The sequence below is a fragment of the Callorhinus ursinus genome, unplaced genomic scaffold (assembly GCF_003265705.2).
Source record: "Callorhinus ursinus isolate GAN/ISIS: 27379988/994484 unplaced genomic scaffold, GSC_fseal_2.0 scaffold95, whole genome shotgun sequence".
NCBI classification, from domain to species: domain Eukaryota; kingdom Metazoa; phylum Chordata; class Mammalia; order Carnivora; family Otariidae; genus Callorhinus; species Callorhinus ursinus.
In genome coordinates this window covers 1,667,675-1,691,868 of record NW_027397157.1, presented here as the reverse complement: position 1 = coordinate 1,691,868, position 24,194 = coordinate 1,667,675, and positions in this window count along the sequence as shown.

The window sequence follows — 24,194 nt, the reverse complement described above, 5'->3', positions numbered from 1 at the left end:
TAAGGGGACAGATTTCAGTATTTCATCATTAAGTATAATGTTACCTATGGGTTTTTTCATGGATAGCCTTTATCAAACCAAGGAATTTCCCCTTTATTTCTTATCATGAAAAGATGTTGGATTTTGTGAAATGCTTTTTTCTGCTTCTATTGAGATGATTATGTGATTAATTCTCTTTATTTTATTGAGATGGTATATTACATGGATTTATTTGTAGATGTTAAACCAAGTTGGCATTCCTGGGATAAATCCTACTTTGCCATGATGTATGATCTGTTTTATATGTTGCTCAATTCAGTTTGTTAGTATTTTTTTGAGATCTTTTTGGTCTGTATTCATAAAAGTTTCAGGTCTGTAGTTTTCTTTTCACATGATGTCTTTTCCTGATGTTGTTATCAGGGTATTATTGACCTAATAGAATGTGTTGGGAAGTAGTCTCTCCTTTTATATTTTTTTGAGAGAGTTTTTGAAGAATTGATGTTAATTCTTCTTTAAATGTTTGATAGAATTCACCAGTAAAGCTATCTGGGCCTGGGCTATTCTTTCTGGGACATTTTTTGAGTATTAATTCAATCTTTTTACTTGTTATGGGTCTATTTAGATTTTTATATTTTCTTGGTCAGCTTCAGTTGTTTGTGTCTTTCTACAAATTTGGCTCTTTCATCTAAGTATATCTAATTTGTTAGCATACAGTTTTTCACAGTAGTCCCTTGTAATCATTTTTCCCCTCTGTGGTCAGTATTGATGTCCCCTAATTGGTTAGACTGATTTAAAAAAATACATATTTAAAATGTCTATTTTTAGGGATGATATTGATGACGAATATAATGCTAACTCTTACTCTGTAATTTCACTGCCCAAATATAAAGATTAAGTACATTTCTTTCTAGTACTGTGTCTGTATGTTTGTGTGTGTGCATATTAATATGTATTTCTATAGTCAAAATTATGCTTTTTATTAATTTTGTAGCCTAAAATTTTCCCTTAATGTCCTGATGTCTAATGTCCTCCCCCGAGCTTTATTCAGATATAACTGACATAAAACATGTAAGTTTAAGGTGTACAGTGTTGATTTCATACACATATATTTCAAAATGATTACTGCCATAGCATTAGCTAACACCCCCATCCTGTCACATAATTACTCTTTCTTTTTTGTGGTGACAGCATTTAAGATCTACTCTTTTATCAAGTTTCAACTATATAATATGGCATTATTAGCTATACTTATGATGCTGTATATTACATCCCCATAAGTTTTTAATCTTATAACTGGAAGTTTATGTATTTTCACCAGTATCTCCCCATTTCCTCCATCCCTAGCTCCTGGTAACTACCACTCTCTTGTTTCTGAGTTCAGCTGTTTTAGATTCTACAAATAAATGATGTCACATAATACTAGTCTTTCTCTGACTTATTTCACTTAGCATTATGCCCTCACATTTCATCCAAGTTGTCTCAAATGGCAGGATTTCCTTCTTTCTCATGGCTGAATAATATTCCATTCCGTTGTGTGTATATGGGTGTGTATGTATATTATTGTGTCCATATCTTGGCTATGGTGAATAGTGCTGCAATAAACATGGAACATGTCTTTGAGATTCTGTTTTCATTTCCTTTTGTAGCCTGCTTTTTTTTTTTTAAAGATTTATTTATTTGACAGAGAGAGAGAGCAAATGGGGGAGGGACAGAGGGAGAGGGAGAGAAAATCTCAAGCAGATTCCCTGTGGGGCACAGAGCCCTTTAGATCTCACAACCCATGACATCATGACCTGAGCTGAAATCACCAGATGGATGCTTAAACGACTGAGCCACCCAGGCACCCCTGTAGCCTGCTTTTTTAAATTTCACATAACATAAACATTTTGCCACATGGTTAAACTAATTTTAATGATATGCCTAATACATTATTGTATAGATGTAATTTAAACTCTCTTCTATTTTTGAGCTTGTAACTTGCTTCTTAAGTTTTGATATTATAAATCATACTATAATCTTTGTGCATAAATCCTTTTATGCATATCATTCTGTATTTACAGTTTTGTATCTTGACTTCCCTTAGCATTATGTCAAGAGCATCTTCCATATCATTAAAATTTTTGAACACCTAATTGTTAATAGCTATATAATATTCTACCATATGAGTATAATGTAATTTATTTAACAAATTTCCTATTATTGGATATTTAAATTATTTCCAACTTTGGTAGTATAAATATGGCTGAAATGAACATAATAATGCATAAATCTTTTGTTACATTTTGTATTATTTTCTTAAGATATATTGGGTTAAAGATTTGAATTTTTGTTTTTGCCTGAAATTTTGTATTAAGGCAGAATCATGTTCCATCATAAAGACATATTATAATTGATCTAACCTTTGCCATATTTTTGGATATCTTATATTTTTGTTATTAGGGAAAATGCTAGAATAACATCCTTGTACATGAGTCTTTGCATTATCTGAGATAGTAATTTTTTAAAGGTTATTATACAAATATAATAGCTAATTTGCTCTCCAAAAAATGAATGATAAATTATATTCTCACTGCCAGTATATGAGAATGTTTGTTCTACCTTAGGCTTTTTAATATTGAGGTAGATTGTTATTTTAAAACTTGTTAATTTGATAGATGCTACCAGTGTTGGTCAGAAAAAGGGGATCACAAAATAGAATATTAGATGGAAGAGAGGGGTAAATTTTTTGAAAGGATTTAAGAAAAAAATGGAGCAATCCCAGCATGTAGTTAGGCATTTTCAGGAAAGTTTTGGACTATATTGATGTATGAGAAAAAAATAATATGGAGACAAGATTTCCAGGTTAATAATTATGATGATAATAATTACTATTATAAAAAATAAGTACCATTAACTTATCGAATTAATCTCTAAGAGACTAATTTAAAATGTACATTACCAAGGATCAGTCTTTAGTTTTCTCCATTGACTCCTTTTCAAGCACAATTATGTCTGGTTAACCAGCTGGTAGGTGGGACCCTAAAAAGGTTAAGAAAGGAAGTTTTAAAAGGGAAAAACCTCAACAACTATTTCTGCAGAAAGAGTAGGTTTACCCAATTGGAGGGTGTAGGCAGATCCCTGGGTTCATGTTTTATGGTGGCAGTGGACACAAGTTGTAGGACAGCAGGATAAATTTTCTTCCATTCTGAAAATGATGAGAGAAGAGAGAGAAAAGGAGGGTACTTATACCTTTCTTTTGTCTGAGTGTAACTTCAAAATCTTGTAACTATAGGCCAGTGAGGAGAAATTAAGTCATAATGTATCATGTCTTTATAAAATGCAATCCCTGCTCTGTCCAAGACATGTGTGCACATGCATGTGCACATACATACACAGAGAGTTAGTCTGTCTGTACTGCTCTTCCCTGTGCCCCTGACCACCTGGCAAACTTACTTTTCTTCTCCAAGTGTCACCCCCTATGCAAAACTTTCTCTGACTTGCCCAAGCAGAATTAATAACAACAACACCAATAAGAATAGCTAATATGTACTGATGGCTGATTCTCTATCTGATAATGAGTTAGGCATTTAATAGGTATTGTATACAATATAATACAAACAACAACCTTATGAAGTAGGTATTACTATTACCAACATTTTCAGATGAGTAAATGGAAGGTCAGAGTGTATAGGTAACTAGGCCAAGGTCATACAGCTAATAAGAAGTAAAACTGGGGCCCAAAAGCCTACACTGACCTACTTCACAGTAGTCAATAACCCAGATAAAGTATGATATATACCCTTCCATTACTCAAAAAGAAAAAACCTATTGTACAGCTCCCTGAATATGACAAAAATATACATTATTTTATAATTGTTCCTGGGGCACAGTGTTTTCATCATCCTTTTGTAATTAAAAATATAGGAAACAGGATATTGTAGAACTAGGTACTGTCATTTATCTAAACACAGAAGCACAAATTAGATGTATTGTACTATCAGAGGAAAGTCCATTAATATAAATATTCTTTCTGACGGCTCCATGTTGTTTTTATTACTTGGCATTTAAAATTATATACAGTGTCCTTGACACTGAATATTTCAAGGAGTTTAACCCCATTTCCTGTCTGTCTGTCTATTTATCTATCAACTGTCAATAGTTACTGCTGTTTCTGATAGACAAGAAGGAAATTTTACAAATACGAATTACTTTGTCTCCAACTGGCTTCTTGCTATAGTGAAAGTTACTTACCTCACTGAATCTCAGTTCCCCCATATTTTGCACAAGGGTAATGAGGTTAAATTATTTCTTAAAATTACCCATAAAACCTCAATTAACTGTAGTATGGAGAAAAGAAGGTATAAAGACTAATGCGATTAGAAAAGTTAGTTGGTGTGCTGGTCAACTGAGAAGGTACCCTTTTAGCTGCTCCACTCAATTCCATAGTTAAGTGAAAAAATTTTTATGAGTCATAGAAACAATGAAAGCGCAAAAGTATTAGATATAGTCAAATGTGTTAATTAAAAACAAAAGCAAAAGCATGGATTCCAGAAACTTAAATTGACAAATTTAACATCCAATGCTAGAAAAGCCCTAGAGTGAACTGTTTAACTTTTGGAAAAGGTACATGCTTCCTCAAACCTCCTACCAGACCCTCTCTTTAGATAAACTTGCCAGCTGTTTCACAGGGAATGTAGAAGCCACAAGATGGCCACTTCCCGCCACAAGATGGCCACTTCCCACCACAAGATCTACAAACTTACCTATACCTTCACCTATCATTTCTGCCTTCCTTCCATTTCTAATTTAAGCTCAAAAAAATCCTCCTGTGTATGGCACATTTTTCCACTTGAGCTTCAGAAATTTTTCTTATGCAAGTATTTCTTTCAGGTTTTTGTTCTGTAAATTAACCACATGTTTTCTTTTTCTTCAACTATTTCCTGTTGTCTGGCTCCTTTCCCTCAGCATTTAAAGCTTGTTCAAATCTCTCTTACTTAGCAAAGAAACAAAGTATTGTGGTATTATTCTCCAAAACCTATAACCCCAATCTAATCATGAGAAAAATAACAGTTTATTTTTAAAAAATTCTCTGACCCCATGCTGTAAAGTTACCCTATCTCTCTCTTTCCTATCACAGTGAATCTTTGTGATAGCTGTCTCTACTCACTCACTGTTCTACTCCCTTATCTTCAATATACTCTTCAGTTTATACGGTCTGGTTCTAGCCCTGGTACTCCACTGATTTGTTTTTGGCAGTCTTCTCTTGGCTAACAGCCTTTCTTTGGCTACATATAAAGGACACTTTTTAGTTTTTGACTCACTTGATTACCCAGTAGCATTTAACACAGTTATCATTCTTGAAATATGCTATTCTCTTGGCTTTTATCCTGGTTTTCCTTGTATTTGTCTTGTTACTTTTTTTCTCAGTCACTTTTGTAGATTTCTCTGAACCTGCTCATCTTTTAAATGTTGGTGTTTCTCAAGGATCTATCTTTAACCACCTTTTTATTTTGCCTCTATCCTGTGGTAATTTGGTGACGCCTGTGACATTAAATACCATCTCAATGTTTAAGACTACCACATATATATCCCCAAGTCCCTTTTCTTCACTCCTATCAGTATCTCCAATTTCTCACTGAACATCCATGCTTAGATGTACTATAGACAACTGAATCTCTACATGATCTGACCCTTGCTCACCTCTCTAGTATCAACTTTCTCTTTTCCTCCTATCCAACACTCTGGTTCTGCTGCACTGAATTCATTTCAGTTCCGTGAATGTGCCATGCTCTCTCAGAACAATCTTTCCTTTTATGTTTTCTGTTTCACCTTAGAAGTCACTTTCCCCAGAAAGCCTTCTCTTCTAAATGTGGTTTTGATTTCTCCCCTCTTGGCCTTCAAAACACTCTGTATCTCTCCTCTCATTACATTTAAAACAATTCGTTGTTATTACCTATTTTTTTTATCTCTTCTATTAGACTGTGATTACATAGAAGATAGTTACCATACCTATTATGTTCCCATCTGTATCCCTGTTGTTGGCACACAATAAATTCATCAAATGCATAAAATAATGGATCTTAGAATCAAGTCAGGCTAAGCAAACCTGTCATTTTCTTTTGGTAGAATTATTACACTGATATATTATATGAAAGCCTGGTTTATCAAATAAGTAATCTCTCATAAGATATTCCAATATGGGCTAGTTAAATGGATTCTAGTATAGTTAAGTGAATTCATACCCAGTTGATAAAACAGATTAATGATCAATACCAACATGTAGAGAGGTCTATAGTGGCAGTCTATAGGTCTTTGTTGTATGTCTTCTTTTCTAAAGGTTTTTTTTTATTTATTTGAGGAAGAGAGGGAGAGAGGCGGGGGGTGGAGGGAGAGGGAAAGAGAATCTGAAGCAGACTCCATGCTGAGCATGGAGTCTGACGCGGGGCTCAACCTCACGACCAAGAGATGATGAACTGAGCCAAAACCAAGAGTTGGAAGTTTAACCAACTGAGCCATGTGAGCATCCTCTGTTTTTTGTCTTATTTAGAATTTTCTGTTATTGACTTAATTGAAGGCAAGAAGAACAATCTTATGAAATATTCAGTGACACAAAGCTAGATGAGTCAATAAAAATGAATAATAGCCTTATGATTTGAACTGGTTTTGATTAGACTAAAACTAATATATTGACATTTCATAGGGATTAATATAAAACTACAAGTTAGGGTAAAAATAATTTAATTCAACATTCAAGAAGAATGTGTTGTATGCCTACTGTGTTCTAGTCACTCGTGCTGGGAATGCAAAAAAGAATAAATCATAGTTGCCGTCCTTGAAATGGTTATATTCTAGTAAGTATATTGAATCTAGATCATGACACATAATACTCTCATTATATTTTGTATTGTCTATGTACAGAATATTGTGTGCTGTTCTGGGCATCATATTTTTATAATAATATAACCATAAAGTATATTTATCTCAATGTAAATTTTAAATACTTCAATTGTATCAGTCAGGGTAATTTAGATTATGCTGTTGTAACAATCCCCAAATCATGGTGGCTTATAACACGAAGTTTTATTTCTCACTTATGTAACATTGGCTGGGAGCTCTGCTCTAAAACTTTTCATTCTGTGACCCAGACTGATGGAACAACCACTGTTTTAAACATTACCATTCACTGTGGCAGAGGGAAAGATAGTTGTAGAAGGCACATTGACAAATAAATGCTCTTACCTTAAAGTAAAACATAAGTGTGAGCAATAACTTTTGCTTATAAGTAATTGGCCAGAATCAGTCACATGCTCTATCAATCACAATGGAGCCAGGAAGTGCAATGCTATCTTTGCTTGAAGGAAAAGAGATATAGATATTTGGAAAACCGAATTAATGACTACCATGACTATATAGAGTAAAGAGTAAAATTTACCCTTCAGCATTAGACTTTTTCCTACTTCCCTCCTAAGAGTTACATTAACCTTTTTCTATAAATTTCCATACACACACACATATATACATACATAGATTTTTCCATTATATATGGGATCACATGTGTTTCCCATACATTTTTGGATCTACCCATATCAATGCATAACTCTCTACTTCAGTCTGTTTAATAGCTGTAAAGTATTCCATAGTATGCATATACCATACTTTATTCAACCAGTCTTTTGTGAAGGTGTGTTTGTTTTATTCCCAGTTTTTGACCATTATAACACATACTTCATTGACCATCCTTGAACATGCATATATTTCTGTGCATATGTATTTGAATATCTGTAATATCAATTCCTATAAAGGGAATTCCTGAGCACTTTAAATTTTGCCAAGTCCTGACAATTTGCCTTCCGAAGTGCTCTACCAATTGAAAATCTCATAAACAGTGTATGAAAGTGTATATTACATTTTGAGAAAAATTTCGACAAACATTTTTATTGAAGGAAGAAAAAGTTGGATCATGAGGTATTTAGAAACCACATAAAAATGAGTAATGACTGTAGACTTTTTGTTTGTCTAAACAGCTTGTAAAACCTTATACCTACTACTTCTAGGTTTACTGACTGGAGCAACCCTGAAAAAGACTAATCCCTCTTGCACATTGACACTTCTGGTTACATCTTAATGGTCAGAATGCAATTACCTATCCATATGCAGTTGCAAGGAAGGCTGTGAAATGAAGATTCCATTTGGGGAGACTCTATACTAAACCAAAAACTGCAGGCTACAGGAAATAGACTAGTTTGAGAGATAGTTTTCGCTATGCTCCTGGATCTCTATAGTTGCTTACAACCAATTTTCCCCTCTATGTTTGCTTCTCTTTTTACCCTCTTTGTCTCTTCCGCTATCTCTCAGATTTTCCTCCATCATTATTTTTTCTTTTCTCTTGTTTCCTCCTCTTTCTCAATATGTCAACTTTTCGTGTCTCCATTTCTGCCTTTTTCTCTCTGCTTCTGTTTTCTCTATCTCCCCATTTCTCCTCTGTGTGTATTTTTTCTCTTTCCATCTGTTTCCTATCCATCTGTCTCTCTATCTTTAGCTGTCTCTGTTTTCTTACTTCTGTATTTCTGGCTGTATTGGTTTCAGACTCCATGTCTCTTTCTACCTCCATTTCTAACTATTAGAGCTAATAATAGAATGGGCTGCCACTTCATACAGTTGTTTTCATATGGTAGGAAGTACTTGAGGGTAGCGTAGATACAGAGATAGTATAAAAAGGATTTCTTGATTGGTTGGTGATTGGATTATATAACTATTGAGATCTTTTCCAAGTTTGAGTCAAATTGAGAACCAACTTTTCCTTCTTACTAAGTAGAATAGCATTTATATTTTTGCATATTTGTTTGCTGATTGAAGGTCTAGTAGGACCTGAGGGCCAACTCTGTATGAATATAATGCTTCATTGTAGATGACTGCAGAATTAGAAGATACAATGGTCCCCTCTTATCCACAGTTTTACTTTGTGTGGTTTCAGTTATCCTCAGTCAACCATGGTCTGGAAGGAGATGATCCTCCTTCTGACCTATCATCAGAGGGTCAGTAGTAGCCTAACGCTGTGTCACAATCCATATATCATTCATCTCACTTCATCTTGTCCCATAGACATTTTACCATCTCACATCATACATCACAATAAGAAGGTACAGTACAATAAGAGAGGTAAGATAATATTTATGTAACTTTTATTACAGTATATTGTTATAATTGTTCTATTTTGTTATTAGTTATTGTTGTTAATCTCTAATTGTGCCTAATTTATAAATTAAACTTTATCATAGGTATGTACATATAGGAAAAAATACGGTTTATATAGGGTTTGGCACTATCTGTGGTTTTAGGCATCCACTCGATTCTTGGAACATATCCGCTGAGGCTAAGGGGGGACTATTGCATTAGAAATTGAAATGAATGTGTGCTGACTACAGAACTGTGTCTATAAATTAATTATCTTTAATACATCTGTGATATGTATGTGGGCTGTGTGTCTATAATTTCCAATTTGTTGGGAGATTAAACATATGACTGGCTGGTACAAATGATTGGAAAACACTGTAAATATCAAATTGTCTGTGTTGACAAAAATGTATTAAGAAATGATATAATTGTATATTCTCTGCAGTCTAGCTGATATATCTAGTTGGGTCTTTTAATTGTGTCAAAATATATTCATAAGTTAAACTTGTTTTGCTTTCTAGAGTTAGAAGTATGCCATACAGATACTTTAAAAAAATTAACATGAAGCAGGAACCTGACATACGTGGTACTTTAAGGGAGGAAAAGACTAAAGTGAAGAAGGTAATTTACAAACTAGACTTGAAAGCCATTGGAGCATAACATTATCATTACAATTATCTGTCCAAAGATTTAGTTTAATTACATTTTAAAAAACTTTCTTGAAAAGATGGCCCTACTCATATCAGGATTTGGTACTCCAAGGAGAGGAATATTAATGCCTTCATTAGCCATTGTGCCAGCATCTTCAGTCTTTAGAATTCCTCATGGGGCCTTTTGAGATTTTTACATCCTAACCTTAGGAAATCAGTAAGTACAAAGCCCCAGGGGAATATGAACTTCAAGTGTAAGAACCCTTGTATATTTATATCGATGGTAGGGAGAAGATTCTTTTTGGGGAAAAAAAGTAATTTTGACATAATTGAATAGCAGCATAATTGCCATCATATAAAGTGTTATACAGCTCCTATACATTTTCTTCACACAGCAATAAGTTGGTTGTAAAATCACCAAGAGGAAAATGTTATAATATAATAATCTGAATTTCAGTGTAAGATTTCAAGGGGATAACTTGAGACGCTTCTGACACTTTTAGTATTTAAACAGATGTGTGAAACTGTATGTTGGCAGCCCAGTGGTCACAGTTCTGAGGCATTCCTTGATCAATGATGATATTTAAGGCCGACGCTGTTGCAGATGAACCCTGCTAGGAGATTGATTTCACTGGACTTTCTTTTTGACTGTTTGAATTGGCAGTTTGGCAGATTTTTCCCTTTCAATGGGAAATCTGAATCACCTATTGAACATGTTACAAAATACTTGTCTTACTCTATATTCCCTTAGTACTTAACATATACAGGTTGTTCTTCCCTGTCTTGCACTTGACTAAGCACTCTAGTATGCATGCATCTCCACAGTTAGGTTATAGCTCCTTGAAGGTAAAGAGTGACGTTTTATAGTCTTAAACTTGGGTTATGACTCCCATAGCATCTAACTCCTAGGGCAAAAATAGGTTAGCAGTGGTTAAGAGGTTGGGTTTTGTAGTCACATAGACCTAAATTCAAATCTTCTTTTCCTTAATTTACTATTGTCATAATCTTGGGTAAGTTATAACTATCATTTTCCTGAAAAGTAAAATGTGGCTAATAACACCCACGAGGTCATCGATAGGATAAAATATCATATATATGATTTTAGTGTAGTGTTTGGCACACACACAAATGTGCAATACATTATAATAATTATTATGATAAAAGATTTTCCTTGACTTACAATGGAGTTACATATCGGTTAACCCAATGTAAGCTGAAAATACCATAAGTTGAAGATGCATTTAATACACTTAACCTATTGAACATCATAGCTTAGCGTAGCCTACCATAAACATGCTCAGAACTCTTACATTAGCTTACAGTTGGGCAAAATCATCTAAAACAAGGCCTATTTTATTTTTTTTAAGATTTTATTTATTTGAGAGAGAGAGAGAGCATGAGAGGGGAGAGGGTCAGAGGGAGAAGCAGATACCCTGCTGAGCAGGGAACCCGATGTGGGACTCGATCCCAGGACTCTGGGATCATGACCTGAGCCGAAGGCAGTCGCTTAACCACTGAGCCACCCAGGAGCCCAAGAAGGCCTATTTTATAATAAAGTATTGAATATTTCATGTCCTTTATTGAATACTGTACTAGAAGTGAAAAACAAAATGGTTGGATAGGAAGTGTATCTGTTGTTTACCCTCATGTTTTCATGACCGACTGGGAGATGGAAATAAGAAAAGCACAATCATGGATAAGATGAGTTGTAGGTAAGGAGAGCATAGCTGACTTTTAATATCTAACCAGCAAGGCTGAGTTGGTAACTAAGTAGATACAGCAGGAAGAGTTAAATCAGAGATGAACCAATGTTCTTATTGAAGTCACTGGTAATAACATAAGTTCTAAATTGGGAGACAAGATAAGAGAGCTAGAGTGTGCCTGAGGTTTAGGGATATTTTGAATAATAAGACACCTTTTGAAAGTCCAGAGCCTACATAATCTTCTGAGCTGGAAATTGGACAAATAAATTTCATGTAAAATAAAGGATTCTGTGGAATTCATAATGGTCTTTTCAGAGTCTTGGTTTGGGTTCTCCCAAGAGCAGACCCAAAAACAAGGATTTGGATGTAAGTCATTTATTTGGGAAGTGATTCCAGAAAGTACTGCAAGGAAATGGGAAAGTCAGACTGGAAGGGAGGAAAAGCAAATAAAGAGTATGTTAATGAGCACTTTGCCACTCATTTTTACTGGAATATACCAAGGGGTGAGGGAGTTGCAGTGTTTATTTATTAACTCCCATCACTAACAGTAACTCATGGGGTGTTAACCTGGAACTTCCAGTCTTTCCCCTCTTCTGTTCAGGCTACTTTTGTAGTTAGAGAAGCCCCTCTGGTAGAGAAACATAGGAAGTCTTCTGCAAATGACTTTTGGGGTAGGCCAAGAGGATGTGGGGAGGGTACCAACAGTGTCCACTATAGCAGGAGATACCACACATCTTGGATTTGAATAATCATATATTTGATAATAGATATTCTATTTCAAACAAATGGGTAATGGAAAATAACACTGAAAGCTGCCATTTATTTGTATTACTTGAACCTCTAATATATTATCTACACTGATATTCTTCTTTTATTCATTGAAATATTATATGTCAAGCTCTACACTAGTTACTGACGATACAGCAGTTAATGATTAAGTGACCATCTTCATGAAGTTTATATTCTAGTGGTCAAGGAATGGGCAGAAACAACCAAGTTAATAAATGCAGCTGATTCATTAAGAGTTTTAATTCACTGAAGCATAAACATGAAATAGTATTATTTTTCCCAGTGATTACTGCTTGTCATGCTCTACTGTGCTTACCTTTTTCCATGAGGAGATGGCGACAATGACAAACATTTCAGTCTGGTTATATAACTTTTCAGCTGTTTTCAAATACTGTCTCTTCCTTTTTCTTCAAACAGATAAGACATGTAGCACTAGTGGCTAGGAATTTGGAGGGTGCAGGGTAAGCTTTCGCACATTTCCCTTTCTTCTTCCTCTTTCCCCTGTGCCTTCTCCTTTGGTGTTGCATTGGGAGATAAGTGGCTAGGGAAGAGGGAAAGGGAAAAAATATGCTTGTGACTGCCTGTGTTTTCTCCTTGGTTGATTATAATTGCTCTTCTAGCTGTCTATGGGCACTGTATGAATAGGTAGTTCTTATAACAGGTTTGATGATGAGATGATCCCCTCAGCATCTCTGGGCATTGAAAGTCCTTTGCAAAATTTGATTAATTTTTTTTCTCAGAACTTCAGCTAGTGGCATCATGCCCATTTTCCTCTCGGTGTACTCCTCTTGCCTCATGCTGCTGTTCCAGTGATATTGGAGAAGCCTAGCATGGCAACTGGGAAAGGAAAGCTTTCCTTCATTATCAAAAGATGATTTTCTCTTTCTTAGGCTGCTTTGTTTATTGATGGAGTAGGGATAAGATGATAAAGAACTAGCTGCATTGGACAGCTGAATGGGTAGCCACAGACCTCAAATTCTGGAAGTTTTCTGAATTTAGGATATTAGGTAGATGCCATTCTGAGGTCATTTCTGGGAATAGATGATCTATTCGATACTTTATATCATCCTGTTACTCTCACATTCTGGGTAAGGTTCTACACCTTTAGGTACAAACCAATTATTCAAGAAACATACCTTTATTATGGAATTCTGGATCTTTAAAATGATATCCAGAGAGGGTTCTTGCATTTCCACTCAGATTTGCTTCTACCCATTGTTTTAGGGATCACTGTGCTTTCATCCTCATTGTCCCCTTTGCCATTTTTTTATGTCTCGGGTTTATGATAAGCCCAATGTACCTCCATGGTGCTTATATTCTGATTGTTAGAGGATCCCAAATGTATCCTCATATAGGTAACCAATTTGCTGAAAAGTCTTAGCTCAATGAGAATAAACAGTAAAAATGGTTTTGTTTTTCTCCCAAATGCCTACTGATGGTATTTTAATCAACCCCTTTCCCTATTGTGGGGAGGGGGGGCCTTAACAATATCTCAGTCCAATTCAAAACTTTTTACAGTTATTTTTGGCTTTGGAACAGTTTCATTCCAATTGTTTAAAGTTCAGTATTGTTAGGGATGCCTGGGTGGCTCAGTCGGTTAAGCCTCTGCCTTCAGCTCAGGCCATGATCCCAGGGTCCTGGGATCGAGCCCCACATTGGGCTCCTTGCTCAGTGGGGAGCCTGCTTCTCTCTCTGCCTGCTACTCCCCCTGCTTGTGCACTCTCTCTCTCTGACACATAAATAAATAAAATCTTAAAAAAATAAAGTTCAGTATTGTTAATTTTAAAACATCAGTGTCAAAGTTGAGTAAAAATTCTTCTTGCGACATAAACAAACAAAATAACCATAAGTGCTGATCAGTCTTATGAATAAAACAGCAAGGCAGTGAGCTAGAGAATGACAGAGTGAGACTTTAGGTAGTTGGAAAAGGTGCTTGTGTGTGACTGAGGACAATAAGATGTTAAGGAACTGTGTGAAGAGTGGGGAGAAGTATCCTGGGAGAAAGATAAAATGTAAAGGCCAGGAGGATGAAATGACCTTGGCACATTCCAGGGACAAATAAAATGTTCATAGTGGTGGGAGCATAGCCAACAAGGAGGAAAGTGTGATATGAGAACAAAGAGGCAGCCAGGGCTCCACCTTCAGTTCCCTGATGGTCTCGTGGAAAGAGTTCAGATTTTACTCCATATCCAGTGGGAAGCCATTGAAAAGTTTTAAGCAGGGAACTTTGGCATGATTCAACTGTGCACTTTCAAGTTTTCTTCCATTTGCATAAAAAGAAAGCCAGAAGTCTCCAGAATGTCATTGTTTCTGTAATGTGTCTTTGAGATACATGAAATTTTAGCTGCTATTTTGTTGAGGCCAAGATCTGTGATTCAACCTCAAATTCTTTTTTGACTTTGCAGCTGCCAAAGAAAGTGAATGATGAAGCCACCATTTCTTTTGGCCCTTGTGGTCTGTTCTGTAGTCAGCACAAATCTGAGGATGGTGTCAAAGAGAAATTCTGGTAAGTTGTTGGCAAATTCCCCTTCGTCAAAAATGTGTAGTTTTTGTGAGCATCCAGAAAGCATTTGTGCCCTTAACTATGAATATCTTTAAACAGAAGTTCTTGAATTCCAGCTATGTTGGAAAGTAGCCAAGATAAGAATGAAATTTTAGCGTACCACTGAGAAAATGTTGAGTAACTAGTGGAATTTTGTTTGACTTCAACGGCAGCATATTCTCAGTGGACAATGAAATGTTAAGGTTGGTTACATTTGCTAGTGACTATACACATGGGAACAAACATTTGCAAATGAAAAGACAGGATACCTTTAAAGATATATATCGTTTGCCTCTTAATTGAGTGTGTAACATTACTGTTTAAATTAAAGCTTTTGACAAATATTAGTGAGCTTTATTTGCCTCTTAATTGAGTGTGTAGCATTACTGTTTAAATTAAAGCTTTTGACAAATATTAGTGAGCTTTATTTTTTTGGTACATTTTCACATTTGTACCAAATCTCTAGTAGGCAGAGGGTTAAAGCCTCCAAGTTCAGAAATATTAGCTAATTGCCTGAAGAGGAATTTCTTGAGAAGAAATATCTGTTCCTAGAACATGGTGGTCTGGCAGGCAGCCATGATTGTATTGAAAGATTAGCTGTAGCCAGTAGATATCCCAATCAAAGCTTAAACATTGTTTAATAACACTTGAATATATATGTCTTTCAGTTTTGATTATATAGTCTAGCTATAATTACAAACCATGCATGAGATTTTAAGAATTGATTTTCTGTCCACAATCATTCCAGTAAGACACTGAAGAATGTATTATTACATGGAAACAAAAGACTGCGATGGGGCTTTCTGCTAGCTTCTAATTCAGTTATTTCCTAGAATTAAATGTATGGTCTTTACTTTCTCATTAAGTATAAAACCCAGGCAATAATGTGCATGCTTATTTTTCAATGCAATAAATGCTGGCTAGCGCTTGGAGTTTGGCTAATGTCTGTTTTCTGAGGCGAGAATACTTGCTAATTGACATAGCTAAAGAACAGTATTGTTCTTCAATTGATAGCATGGTAATAAGTCTTTCACAAAAGTGGGTCACAGGTTGTAAAATAGAACAACACTGCTGAAGTCCAAAGGATTCTGGAATGGTAAGGGTGAGGCAGTATATTGGCTTTTTCTCCCCTTAAGACTTATGTATATATTTAATGCATTTTTGTATATCATGACTCTCTTTCAGCTGTGTTTGTGTATAACATTTTACCTATAATATCTCCAACTTCGCATATTTTATGTGGCTGCCTTTCCTTGCCTCACTTTTGAAGTCACATTTTCACTTTCAGTCTTGGTTCAGACTGATGCTGAAATAAAATGGTCAGAGATATTACTTACTAGCAAATGTAACCTGTTGGACCAGATCTCATTTTCCTCACTTGGTTATGTCATAATGTCTGTAGCAGAGTCTGAAAGGAAAAAAAAGGAATTGAGGTTTAAAAAGACATCTATATTATGGTAGTTTAATTCAAGTAAAATCCAAACTAAGAAACAAAAACAAGTTGCTATGTATTACATATTCTGTATTCTTTCCTTGGTTTGTTTATTATTTATGAGGAGAGAGGATGTTAAAAATATATACAAAGAGGAAGTTATCATTGATGCACAGGTGTGCTTTAAAGATCAACTTTTTAATGCTTTGCTTCTTTATTCTTTACTTATCAAGTGTGAAGCCATTTGTGGCTGATGAATGGTTCTTAGCTTTGTTTTCTTGGTGTAGCCAAGTGGTATCATGTTTTCAGTGAGCTTTATTAAAGAAATATTACCTAAAAAGCTATTTCCCTTAGAGTGAATGTATTTGAATAGTTTCAGTTTCTTCTCCCCCATCTGTTTACCCTCAGCTACCTCCTAGGACAATAGCAATTATAATATTGGAGTAAAACTTTTCCTACAGATCTGGGCAGTGGAGATGGTTTGAATACAGTTAGTCTTTTTTTCTTATGCCTTCCTGCTTTTATTTATGGTGTATGTAGAGTAGGCAGGAAAGACTAATGGGTTGATGTTGGTTTGTACATACCTCTGTGTATGGTGTTTGTTTATTTCAAAATACAGAAAAAAAATCAAGCATGGGATAAATAAAAGACATCCTAAGTTGCCCATAGGTGATGAGAATGGGGGTACTTCGGAGCAGTTCTTTTCACTCTTCCTTTCTATGTAGGTACTCTCATCATAACCCCCTTCCCAGCCCCTACACTCATGTTAATATTATTTTATGTAAAAAAATAGAATTATTTGCAGTCTTAAGATGGTCTTCTTTGAGTTCACCTTATCTTTTGAAGAACATTAAAGATTGCTTTGGCAAATCGGTAGTGAAAAATTTTGTTTCATGCAATCTATAAGGTCCTTTGGTCTTTACCAGTTAAAGAGATCTGGATTTAAGCTTGCATAGTTGTTCTTCTTGGAATCACCAATGGAATTCAGAACTTTTATTTTCTTCCCCTACTTCCTTTCCCCTAAGTGAAAAATGAATGATTGTGCTCTTCACTCATTAACATTTATAACTGTTTAATATGAGGTGTGAAGCCAGTTATAATGATTTTTGTGCTGTTTATTATAGGCAGTGATTTTTTCACTAAGATCTCTACACCTACTAATACCAAAGACTTCTTTTATCCACAAGACACAGGACCAAGGGATGGAATCTTTTTGTTCTGTACTTGTCAATCAAGGAAAAGAATAAAAGACTCAACTTTTTTTAAAATTTAGTTTGGGCACATATTGAAATGAACCTCCTAGTTTCTGGTAATATACACTTTTTAAAGCTACAGCATAGGTTATGTTTCTAGGTAATACCCATTCACACTGGGCAAGCCCAACTATCAACTCTGCATAGAGAAACAGCAAAAATGTCCCTGAGGTTGCATTAGAACATACTAAAATTCACAGCATCTAATTTTAAGGACTGTAGCTGATTGACCAAGTGTGAGCTTGTCATCTCCACAGAATACTCGTGAGGTCCTTTAGCATTGGCATTCTCTAAATTTAAAACTAGATAAGGTTATTTGGAAAGTCTACTCTATTAAAAATAGGTTTACTTTATTTAAAGGTGTCATTCTTTATGGCAGGGAATTGGCTAATATCTTGACAAAGGCTAATAGCTGAAATGTCCTGTAGAGGACACATGTATCTAAAACTGATTTTCAATAGGATGGGTGGGGGAAAAAGCTTTCCCTCAGGAAGAGAACACTCAAGGGCTTCTATACAACCATTTCTTTTTACCTCAAAATTATGTCCCCAGAATATACACGGTTTTTATTTTGGGGGACATTAAACTGTCCCCTTTGCCTTTCTCTGACTTTTACTGCTGTTGCTACAGAAAAATGTGAGCTGGGTTAGGCTGTTGTTGGCATTAGGCTTCCCCCCCAGCCTGGATCTCCATATCAGGGAAGAAAGGAATAGTGTGACTAGTTTGATGAGAAAGTATGTTTAATTCTGAATCCAAATTGGGTCATTTTGCAATTAGCACATTTGGAGGATGACTATAACAAAACAACTTCTCAATGATCTGGTGTTTGAAGGAAAATTGCAGAGCTACCACAGTATCTTAATCAACTAGGAAAATGTAATCCCTAGGGGTAAGGAGGATGTGAAGGCTACTGGAACATATTGGGTACTTATAGATACATTTTGGATTGACTTGAACATGGCTTTACATGAGGATTGGGCTTATGGGTTTATAGAATTATGGAGTTTTCTGATTGTTGATGAGAGAGTAGCAGTTTGTTTTCACTAAAAATTCTTTGGTTTTAGAATTTCTAGTCATATGACTGAGGAAGATCTTAAGGCAGAAATAGAGGTTTTGTGAGTTTACATTTCTAGCAAAAGCTAGAAGGAATATCTCAAATAGCTTCTAAGTGTAAACAAAATAACTTTCCTTATGAAATTGATTGTTATATAATTAAAAATAAAATGAACTATCATGCTTTGAATTCTTATAAAGGAGACAAAATGTTTTATTTTAAAATAGTGGTTAGAAGTAATGCTGCTCTGAGGATATTTGCATTGTCCCTTTAGGGGTGGAGTACAAGAACACTAGATTAGAAGTTAGAAGATCAACAAGGTGTTACTAAAATCTCATCTTCTAAATTTATTCTAATGAGCTAAGATCAAGGGAAAAAAGACCTCCCCATGATCTCTTCTTTACCTGAAATGGATAATCTGAGATTTGATACTTTTATCTCTTTAATTAGGGTGACTTCCTTGGAGGAAATTGGATCTTGGAAGGAAGGGAAAGTGATACAGGAAGGATTGACTTAGTCATTGGAGCTGGTATAGGAGTGGTATTAAAGGAGTATGGGACAAAGTTTACAGCAAGTAAGGAGTAGTCAGAGATGAGAGAGATCAGTCAGAAAGAATGTATAGACAGAATGGAACTGGATGAAACACCCTTATTAAAGAAGTTGAAGGGCAAATAATTTTAGGATTCTTAGTCATTGAATTTTATATGGCCAAAGGCATAGCCAGTCATGAAATACTTATTGAACTCTTACTGTATGTGAAACATTACACTAGTCTTGTGGTGGGGGAAGAGAGTAGGGAAAGTAAAGCAAAACCCTCTTGTCAAGAATATTTAATCTCATTGGGCTAAATGAATGGCTAAGCAAATTGTGTTAACCTGAGAGAGAGCACTATATAGCTATTAAAATGACCAGTATTTAGACCATATTGATATACAGAAATATGAATATAAATAATATTAAACAAAAAAACCTGGTACCCAATGATTTTAAAATATGCATTTATACTAATCAAAATTAGAAAAGAACTTGTAATGATGTTTAGCATTTATAGATATATTTAGCATTTATACATATATTTATAAGTGATTTTTTTAATGCATGAAAAATAAGAGATCTATTTAACTGGGAGGAAATACTGTTACTGGGGGATGCTTCACATATGAGACTCAGAGTAACACAAGATAATTTGATTCAGGATTAAACTTGCACATCAAGGCCTCCAAAGCTTAGGGGAGTCAGAGAAAGGCAGGACTAATATTGGACATTCTCTAGAAGATGAGAGGCTTGAGGGAAGGCCTGACAGCAGGTAGGACCAAGAGTGAGCTGGAATAAGGGAGAAGGACATTGAAGGTAAGGCGCATAGTGTGAGTGAACAGATAGAGGTGGCAGTGAATATGGCACATGTATCTAGGGAGAGATGTTAAGTCAGCAAATGGGAAACAGTTGAAGTTGGCTAAGCAAGACATGTCGAGCTAAAAGAGAGAGTTCCCAAGTCTGGTTCCAGTAGTAGAGATTAGTAGTAGATTTTATTTTTTTCAGCAGAACAATGATGAATGATGACTTTTGCAGTAATCTAGAGGGGTGACTGCAAAAGGTAGCCAGGTGAAAGAGAATTCTAAAATGATCCCATGGGGGGAAACCAGAACTTGACTTGGGAATTATACTGTGAGAGAGAAGGAGTTAGTTTCTCTTTATGTTCTTATAATCTTGAAACATTTCAAACCTATAGAAAAGTTACAAGAACAGTACAATGGCCACCCATATACTCTTCACCTGTATTCACCAGTTGTTAACATTCTGTTGCATGTTTTCTCTCCTCCCTGTTGCTCTTTTTCACCATTAAGTATGATATTAGCTCCGAGTTTTTATAAGTATTCTTTAAGAGACTGAAGACTTTCCCTTCTATTCGTTGTTTGCTGAGATTTTTTTTTTAAATTGTGAATTGGTATTGAATTTTGTCACATGCTTTTTCTGCATCTATTGAGATGACCATGATTTTCTCCTTTATTGCGTTAATATGGTGAATTAAATGAATTGATTTTCAAATATTGAACCAGTCTTGCTATAAGAGATAAGCCCTACTTAGTCATGATGTATTATTCATCTTATATATTGCTGGATTTATTTAAAAATTGTGGTTGTTTTTGAGGATTTTTGCATCTGTGTTCTTGAGTGACATTGTCTAATTTTGGGGTAATATTTTCGTTAGGTTTTGGTGTTAGGATTGTGTTGGCCTCATCTTAGGAAATATTGTTGCCTCCTCTGTTTTCTAAATGACATTATTGCTTTCTCAAAAGTTTGATAGTATTGACCATTGATATTATCTGGACTTAAAAGTTTATTTGTGGAAAGTTTTTGTTTGTTTGTTTATTGATGCTTTGATTTCTCCCGTAGGTACAGAGCTACTCAGATTTTCTCTTCCTTCTTAAGTCAGTTTTGATAATTTGTGTTTTTGTAAAGGATTTATTCATTTCATTTAAGTTTTAAAATTTATTGACATGGCGTCATTCATAATATTCATTTAATATTCTTCAAATGTCTGTAAGATATATAATATTATCCCCACTTTCATTTCTGTTGTCCTTTCTTTTTTTTCTCTTTTTTTTATTATGTTATGTTAATCACCATACATTACATCATTAGTTTTTGCTGTTGTCCATTCTTTTTCTTTCTTATCTTTCTCTCTCTCTTTCTTTCTTTTCTTTTCTTTTGATTAGTCTTGCTTGTTAAGGGTTTATTAAGTTCATTAATCTTTTGAAATAAACAGCTTTTGGCTTTGTTAATTTTCTTTGTTGCTTATTTAATTGTTCCTTCTCCGTTCTTTATTTTTTCTTTTTTTCTTACTTTGGGTTTAATTTGTTCTTTTCCTAGTTTCTTAAGGTGGAAACTTAGATCACAGATCTTAAACCTTTCTTCTTTTCTAATAAAGGCATTTAAAGCTAAAAATGTCCCTCTAAGTATGCATTAGCTGTGAACCCGAAATTTTGATCAATTGTGTTTTCATTATTATGTAGTTCAAAATACTTTTTTAATTTCCCTTGTGATTTCTTCTTTGAACTGGAATTATTTAAAAGTATGTTATTTAATTTCCAAATATTGAAGGATATTATAGATATCTTATTTGTATCATTTCTAATTTAATTCCAGTCAGAGAACGTATTCTGTAATATTTCAATCTCTTGATATTTACTGAGATTTATTCCATGTCCCAGCACATGGCCTTTATTGATGAATATTCCATATGCATTTTTTGACAGTGTTTTTTCTATCTTTTATGTCCTTACTGATTTTATTGGATACTTGTTCTATCAATTAGTGAGAAAGGGTTATTAATATATCCAACTATAATTGTGGATTTGTCTCATTCTCCCTTTAATTTTGTCAACTTTACCTCATGAATTTTGATGCTCTTACTAGTTGCAAACATATTTAGAATTATTTTGTCTTCCTGAAGAATTACCCTCCTTATCTCCTATAATGCTATTTGTCTTGAATTTTGCTTTGTCTATGTTAATAGAGTTTATGCTTACTGTTTTCATGGTATATTTTTTTCTTATCCTTTTACTCTTGTCCTATTTGTAGCTTTAAATGTGAAGTGCATATTTTATAGATGGCATATTATTGAGTCTTTTTATCTAGTCTAACAATGTCAGTCTTTTAAAGTGATTAGTCCATTTACAATGAATATAATTTTTGATATGTATAAGTCACCATTTTCTATATTTCTCTTCTAGTATTATTGTTTTTACTTGTTGGTCCATTTCTGTTTTATTTTGGGTTAACTTAATAATTTTTAGTATTCTATCTTATGTCCTCTATTGGCTTTACAACTATACCTTTAAATATTTTTAGTGGGTACTTAAGTTTGGGGGTCACAAACTATAGCCTGTGGGCCAAACCTGGCCATTTCCTGTCTTTGTAAAAAATATTTTAATGGAACACAGTCACACTCATTTATTTGCATACTGTCTATGGCTGCTTTTGTGCTGTAATAGCAGAGTTGAGTAGTAACTACAAAGACCGTGTGGCCAACAATGCTTAAAATATTTACTATCTGGCCCTTTACAGAAAAAAATCTGCTGTTCCTTGCTCTTGGGCTTACAATGAGCATCCTTAACTTTACAAAGTCTATTTAGAGTTAAAATATGTACCACTACATAGTTACTACATGAACCATCATATTTGTTACTTTCCTTTTCTTGCTTATCACTTCATGCTTTATACTTCTCCCTTCCTACTTATACATCATATTTCACACTTCTTACTTCCCAGTTCAAAAATGTAATAACTTTACAGCAGTACAATTCTATTTATGCAATCCCTCATCCTTCATGTTGTTGTTGTCATATATTTTAGTTCTACGTATATTATAAACACTTTCTTAAACTGCAATTATTTGCTTTAAACAGTTTTAACTTTGTAAGTAATAATGACAACTGAAAAACAGCTTATACATTTCTCCATGTATTTACCATTTCTAGTGCTCTTCTTTCCTTTGGTCATTCCTTTTCAGTTTGTTGGACATTTTTTACCTTATGTCATAGCACAAGTATGCTGGAGAGAAATTCAGTTTTTGTTTATATAAAAATGTATTTGTTTCACCTCATTTTTGAGGATTATTTGCCCCAGATATAGAATGCTATGTTGAAAGTTTCATTATTTAGAGATGTCATTCTATTGTTTTCCAGTCTCTATAGTTTCTGATGAGAAGACAAGTAAACAATCTTACCATTGTTCCCTTGTATGTAATGTCTTTTTTTCTGGCTGCTTTTAAGACTTTCTCTTTCTCTTTGGTTTTCAGAGCCTTGACTATCATGTGTTTTGTTGTTTTCTTTGTATTGATCATGTTTGGTGCAGCTAAATCTCTTGAAATTTTAGTTTCTCATCAAATTTGAGAAATGCTTATTATTTTTAGATATTTTCTGCCCCATTCTCAATCTCCTCTCCTTCTGAAATTCCTATTACCAGAATGCTTGACTGCTTTATAATTATTCCTCAGGTTCTGAGATTCTATTCATATTATTTTAATTATTTTTTCTATTTTTTCAAATGGGAAAATTTTTATTGACTGTGTTCAAGATCACTGATTCTTAATTCTGCTTTCTGCTAAAACCCATCCAGTGAAATTTTTATTTCAGTTACTATACTTTTCAGTTTTAGAAATTTCCCTTTGCGTCCTTTAATGGTTCCATTTCTCTGTTGATACTTATTATCTGGTATATCATTGAGGCCATATGTTTCTTTATGTCTTTGAGAATATTTTATTTAGTTCCTTGGACATATTTATTATGGCTGCCTTAAAGTCTTTGTCTGCTAAATCCAATGTCTGGGCCATCTCAAGCTTTTTTAAAAAATTTTTTCATTAATGTGGATTACTTTTTTCCATGTCAAGTTATTTTTTTATTGAGTACTGAAATTTGTTGATAATACATTGAAGGGATACTAGATTCTGTTATGTTCTTCTAAAGGGTATTGTGATCTAGCAGTAGTTCAGTTACTAATCTTGAACTTTTGGTGTTTAGTTTTATCCTTTGTTAGAATAGATCTGTGGAAAACCCAAGGTAAGTCTCAATCACCTTTAACTTAGTGGGATTTAACCTCTAATCTTTTTCTCCCTTGTGGATCTTGTCAGAGCTTGG